The sequence below is a fragment of the Schistocerca piceifrons genome, chromosome 7 (genome assembly GCF_021461385.2).
Source record: "Schistocerca piceifrons isolate TAMUIC-IGC-003096 chromosome 7, iqSchPice1.1, whole genome shotgun sequence".
In the NCBI taxonomy this organism is placed as follows: domain Eukaryota; kingdom Metazoa; phylum Arthropoda; class Insecta; order Orthoptera; family Acrididae; genus Schistocerca; species Schistocerca piceifrons.
The window spans coordinates 529,614,212-529,621,094 of record NC_060144.1 but is presented as its reverse complement, the minus strand read 5'-3'; the positions used below and the strand labels follow the sequence as shown (position 1 = coordinate 529,621,094).

At 41.9% G+C, this 6,883-nt stretch overlaps 1 pseudogene; it reads right to left on the bottom strand.

Annotated features, from left to right (window-relative positions):
• Positions 1-4,527: 4,527 nt before the first annotated feature.
• Positions 4,528-4,645, bottom strand: LOC124709305 (annotated as a pseudogene).
• Positions 4,646-6,883: the final 2,238 nt, after the last annotated feature.

Here is a 6,883-nt window from a genome sequence, read left to right as displayed (position 1 = left end):
TCGGTCGTTAAGTAAAGGCTGTCGGCCACTGTGCTGTCAGTGGTGAGACGTTATGCCTGAAATCCGGTATTCTCGGCACACTCATGACACTGTGGATCTCAGAATATTGAATTCTCTAACGATTTCAATGACGGAATGTCGAATGTGTCTAGCTGCAACTACCATTCGGCGTTCAAAGTCTATTAATCCCGTTCTGCGGCCATAATAGCATCGGACACCTTTTCACATGTACCAACTGAGTACATGTGATGGCTCCGCCACTGCACTGCCAATACTACTGCCATCAATATTTGTGGATATCGCTATCCCATGACTTTTGTCACTCCATTGTGCACCACTTGTCGTATTACAGGATATCCGAACGTACGGAAGACGCTTGACACGGCAGACTTTGTGCACAGTGAATAATTTACTATACTGACACACGATATCAAAAACAAAGTGAACAGATAAAGTATTCAATGAATGTAACTCCATCTTCTGTCTCCGGCCGGAGTGGCCGAGCGGTTCTAGGCGCTACTGTCTGCAACCACACGTCCGCTACGGTCACAAGTTCGAATTCTGTCTCGGGCATGGATGTGTGTGATGTCCTTAGGTTACTTAGGTTTAAGTAGTTCTAAGTTCTAGGGGACTGATGACCTCAGATGTTAAGTCCCATAGTGATTAGAGCCATTTGAACTATTTTCAAAAAATGGTTCAAATGGCTCTGAGCACTATGGGACTCAACTGCTGAGGTCATTAGTCCCCTAGAACTTAGAACTAGTTAAACCTAACTAACCTAAGGACATCACACACATCCATGCCCGAGGCAGGATTCGAACTATTTTCCATCTTCTGTCTCGAGTCTGGGACTACGGCTAGTCAAATTCCAATAAAACAATACCAATCGCCGTTATTGACGTTTTATTTTCAGGCTACCAGTTTGGACGGTACACTACGTCATCTTCAGGGCTGCTTCATTCGATTAACCTTCGTGTCACAAAATACAGAAGTTAAAACTGCTGCTGTATTTTGTGACACGAAGGTTACTCGGATGAAGCAGGCCTGAAGATAACGTAGTGTATCGTCGAAACTGGTAGTGTAAAAATGAAACATAAATGACGGCGATTAGTATTGTTTTATTGGATAAAGTATTCTGTGAGTAGCTACTAGAAGGTGGATGAAGAAATAAGTCGGCAGAAAATCGTTACTGGAGGACCTGCCAAATCATTCGGTACTGAAGCTATCTAAAAATAGTTCATTTTGGTCACTGGAAGAAGTACAGGAAAAATGAAAACTCCTGAAAGACAGGATCAGACCAATTGAAAAGAAAAGTAATCGTCTGGTAATCTTATTCTAAGACGGAAAGATAGATATTAACAAATATTGGAATGCGTCTCTGTTGTTCATGTGTTATCTTGTGTCCGTATGAGCTGCTTCTTAACGGCAACGCTATTTCATTTCGTGAAAACATAGCTGGGTACACGAAAACGACATAATCGTTATACCTGTTGCGATCTGGACGAAGGAAACTGGTCACACTCAGCTGCAGGAAACTTCTTGCTGGCGCAGGTCGTTAAAATGAGAAGTATACGCAGTTCTATCGTTCATCGTGACGCACCAGCTGAGTGAGACGGCTCGTGTTAGAACAGTCACTCTTGCGACTCCTTTGACATCAGTCTCTATTTATTTCTATCTTACGCTAACTTCTTAGTCACAGAACCTCTGCTACGTCCATCGTCGAAAATAATGTACGCTACGTTCATCCTTTACAAATTTTACTCCTAATCTTCCTCCAAAGCCTAAGAACTAGCTTTGGTTGGATTAGTATTTGTATCTGCCACTCAGACTCTGATTTCGGAAGACATCTCCATAAAATTATTTCTTTACTACTTCTATATTTATTCGCGTGATGTGCTTTTTCTAGTTCTAATGTTATTCCACTGCATCATGTCTCAAGCGTCTCCACATCATATTCAAACGAACACCGCCAAAACACGTTTAGTCCTCGACAATGCCTGGCACAAATACATTTCAGTCGTTGTGTAATGATTTATTACTTCTATCACAGACATTTTTAACTTTTCTCGTTCTAGAAATATACCGGGTCGACTATCTTCCGATTTCTGTGCATCCTTTGCCAATTTGATCATTGCTCTGATTCCAAGACATCCGTGCATTTCCTTCGGTATTATATTTCACATGTAAATCTATTTCTATTTAGAATTTTACTTTTCATTTGGTCTTCGCTACGTTAACAGCTGACGATTTAAGTACTATTTAACACAAGCTCAGTCTCCTCTACAAGCGCTGCAAATGTATTTCGTTATTGCAGACACTATAAAAAGTTGCGCATCTCACTCTGTACTACATCCAAATTAGTTTCCACACATATCTTAAACAATTCTGTTCAAAAAGTTTCGCAAATGCCATGAAAGGTTTAAAATACTGCTCACATCTTCTTTGCATTACTGTCAGAAATTTCCGACTATGTCGTCGAAAAGCGGTATCTTTTATGAAGAAGAGCTCGTCGTTGTTTGGCAGCTCTCCAGTATGTATTCTTACTCCTCTGTATGTGAATGTACTAAAATTACAGATTTTCACAATATCATCATAATTCGTCATGTGACACACCTCAGATTTATCTTCTCATGCGTCCTTCAACAGTACTCAGTTAGTGGGTGATACAAATATCACAGAATGATTCAGATAAGCTGCCCATCGCAAATATTATCCGAATCGTTTGACAAATCTTAACTGTGTTTCACCCAGAAGAATTTTTATAAATTCCTCACTAAAGGAGATGTAATCTCTTTTCGGAGCTATATTAATTACAAAGATATCGTTATTAAATTTCCTTCTTCAGACAGAAGTAAGGAAATTACTGCTGCATCACAAATCGCATAAACATCAATTTAACTGAGTTTCACTTCCAGTATCTAGGATTTTCCTGTTTTGAACATCAACCTGATTGCTGTCTTATGCGAAAGTTCGGGTTGGTATACTGAACTGTCAGGCGCTTCAATCTGGAACCGCGCGGCCGCTACGGTCGCAGGTTCGAATCCTGCCTCGGGCATGGATGTGTGTGATGTCCTTAGGTTAGTTAGGTTTAAGTAGTTCTACGTTCTAGGGGACTTACAACCTCAGATGTTGAGTCCCATAGTACTCAGATCCATTTGAACCATTTTACATGTTCGGAGTAGATGAGAAAAGTTTAATTTAAGACTGAGTGTACTTGGCTCCAATTAGCTGGAACAGTTCGCCAACTCGAATGCAAATAATGTGATATGTAAGGAAGTTTAACATTTAACCATTTATACCAGAGCCTTGAAAGAACATTAATTTCACAAATGGGATAAATATATAAAACAAAAAATTTAGGTGAAAAATCACGAAAACCTAGACAGGAACAAGAATCATAATTTAAAATTGACAATTATACTGTAAAATTACATCAGTAGCTGTAACAGATACGAAATCTCAAAAGAAAGAGGCCATGAACACTCTCATAAAATTCCAATTTTGTCATCAAGTGATCGAAATCACGACCGTCTGCTACAGTACACATTTAAAACCGAATTCCGTCCTGTGTCTGAATACCTAACGGTACTGACCGACTGCCGTGTCATCCTCAGCTTACAGGGGTCACTGGAGGCGCATGCGAAGGGATGTGTGGGCAGCACCCGGCGTTCCCCGCCGTTGTCAGTTTTCGTGACCGGAGACGCTACCTCTCAGTCAAGCAGCTCCTCAGTTTGCCTAACAAGGGCGAAGTGTACCCCGCTTGCCAGCAGCGCTCGGTAGACCGGACGGTCATCGATCCAAATACTAGCCGAGCACTAGAGCCCTTAACTTCGGTGATCTGACGCGAACCGGTGTTACCACTGTAGCAAACCGTCGGCACAGTACTCATTTCCTTTTATGGATAATTCGGGAAGGATGAAAAAATAAGCTGAAGAAAGCCTTTTTAACGTCAACACTTACTTCTAGAAAAATTATTTTATGCTTTTTCAATAAAATGTTGTAGTGGTAATAACGATATTAGAATGCGGGTGCTTCAGCCGCTCTAATAAATTAAGTTTTTAGTAAATATTTGAAATATGTTATTCAAGGTATACTGGCGCGTAGCCGGTAGTGGTTGTTGGAATTAGTGCAAGGATATATAAATAAATTCCTAATTAGTTCAAAACATGCTGGCTGTGACATCAGAGATTTTCACTGAAATACCTTTCTAAAAGTTAAAGGAATTGTTAAGATGTTTAGTTCCATACCAGTAGCGACAAGGAACTCTTACAATAATGACCAACGTGTTTACACAACGTGATTAATAAACTAAACTAAACTGCGTCCGAACAGACCTTGGAAGTCCCGAAGATACTGACCGGCCGCCGTGTCATCCTCAGCCCATAGGCTTCAGTGGGTGTGGATATGGAGGGGCATGTGGTCAGTACATCACTCTCCCAGCCGTATGTCAGTTTACAAGACTGGAGCCGCTACTTCTCTGTCAAGTAGCTCCTCAGTTTGCCTCACAAGGGCTGAGTGCAGCCCGCTTGCCAACAGCGCTCGGCACACCGGATGGTCACCCATCCAAGTGCTAGCCCAGCCCGACAGCGCTTAACTTCCGTGATCTGACGGGAACCGGTGGTACCACTGCGTCAGGGCCGTTGGCCAGCGTGATTAATGACTGAGATAAAAATATCGAGTTGGGTTTTTCCAAGTCGATCTTTGCCAGATTGTAGCTACTGAAACACATTCTCCTATATAATTAGGTGCGTCAATCTTCGACAAGTAGCTTAACTTACTTGTGTTGCCACATGACCACAATCTCCGCATGAGAATATCTATGTTGCTGATTGTTACACATCACTACGTCGTACCGTACCACATTTGGTTCGTGCTGGCATTTCGTAGCGGAATGCGAAGACTGTGAAGCAGGTCATTTGCAAAGCAAAAATATGAAACATGTCGTTGAAGAAAATATTGTTTCTCGTCATAGTCGATACAACTACTGAAATTATATTGAAATGTAAAATTTGATTTAAAAGTTTAATTTTTATGGTGTTCTAGCCATAACTTGAAAGACACTTCGTCCAGGGTATTGTGCTGCTTTCAGATTGTGACCACATCATGACCGCGTGAACTTTAAGCGGCTACCCTCTTTGGAAATCGACTTTACGCTACCTCACGATAATTACGTATCACTGATTTTTGTTTTACAGATTGTCACTTATTTCTAGAGATCTTCTTCAGAAAGTAATCATGTGTAGTGTACATGCTTTTTTATTAAACGCACAATAATGCCTTAGAAAGGTGCCAGTTTTCGAGTGCACTAAATCCTTTGCCCTTTAGTGAGCATCCGACTTCTGGTCAATTCGTCCATGAAGATGCACTACTGTAATGTTAAGATTTAAACAGAATAGTATTCAAGTTCCTGAGTCATCAAGATGAATAGTTTGGCCCATGGTTTCCAAAAATAGGTTAACAAGATAGTAGACCGGTTTCTTGGGTAAGCTAGACCACTCCATTTCCCAGTCATATCTTAGTACGGTAGTCGTCTGCCTACTCGAACCTGTACGTCAAAGTGTCGTTACGATTACCTTTCGTTTTTTCTTTAATAGGAGCCACATTGGAAACTTTTTCCCACAGACAGTGTCATCTTCATTACGAAATTGTGACGTTCTCGTTCTGAGAAAGCTACTAAGCACCTATGTTTCATCGCACTCGTACATATTAACTGTTTACTTCGTTCGGTAGCTCAGCGTATCACCTACTTCCTTTCCTGGATATTTAGATAACGATTTCTAAGAGTTTTCTCGCAACTCGGCATGGCGGCTTTGTTGGTGAAGACGGCTTTTTTACGTTTCGAGTAAAAATTTCGGTTCTCTGTTAAAGAACGAAGATTTTTGTTTCAATTTAAATTTCCAGAGTATCACTTTTTGGTTTGCGGCTCTTGGGAGGACCATTGACGGCACTGAACCCAGCGCGACCAGTAGGAATACTAGTGAACGTCAGAGAGGCGAGAAAAGGCGCAAAAGTAAAAAGATGTGTGGCAAGGGTCCAGACTAAAAAACCAGAGGTATCGAGTTCGACCCTCGCCCAGCAACAAGATTTCTGTACGTCATTTATCAATTCTTTCACCACCGGTAATGTTTATTGTTGTGAAAAGTGGCGAGTTACAACGTTGTACGGAATCCACCTTAAACTGTAGGTCCCTCTGTAAATGGTTGGTAAGTCATTTCATAGGTCAGAGGAAGGCAACGACATAATACTCCCAATAGGACTAGCAGGCGGTTGTGGGCGAGCGGTTCTAGGCGCTTCAGTCTGGAAACACGCGACCGCTACGTTCGCAGGTTCGAATCCTGCCTCGGGCTTGGATGTGTGTGATGTCCTTAGGTTAGTTAGGTTTAAGTATTTCTAGGTTCTAGGGGACTGATGACCTCAGATGTTAAGTCCCATAGTGCTCCGAGCCATTTGAACCAATAGGACTATGCCTAGTAAAGTACTGTGGTGTTCAAAACAGTCTTCGTAATGATGACTGCTTTATTTTTGCCCTGCGCGTATCATAAGTCAGGCCAATGGGCAGAGCACTAGACTGTGGCTCTGGTGGCCCGGGTTCGGTCCTGGATAGCGTCAAGAATTTCTTCCTCGTTTCAGTCTCTCGAGGTCGGCCACACAGCATGCTATCAAAATGTGTACCGATGATCTTTTCCGGGATGGTAAAAGATGACCGATGTGGTCACAAGCCCTGGAGAGGCGCTGCTGGCTATGTCGTGCTGTTAACAAAGACATTGTCGTCAGTCGTCTGTTGTCGAAGCCCATTAACGCCAAATTTCTTCGCACTGTCCTAACGGATAGGTTAGTCGTAGGTCGCACATTAATTTCTTCAGTTATGTCATGGAGTGTTGCT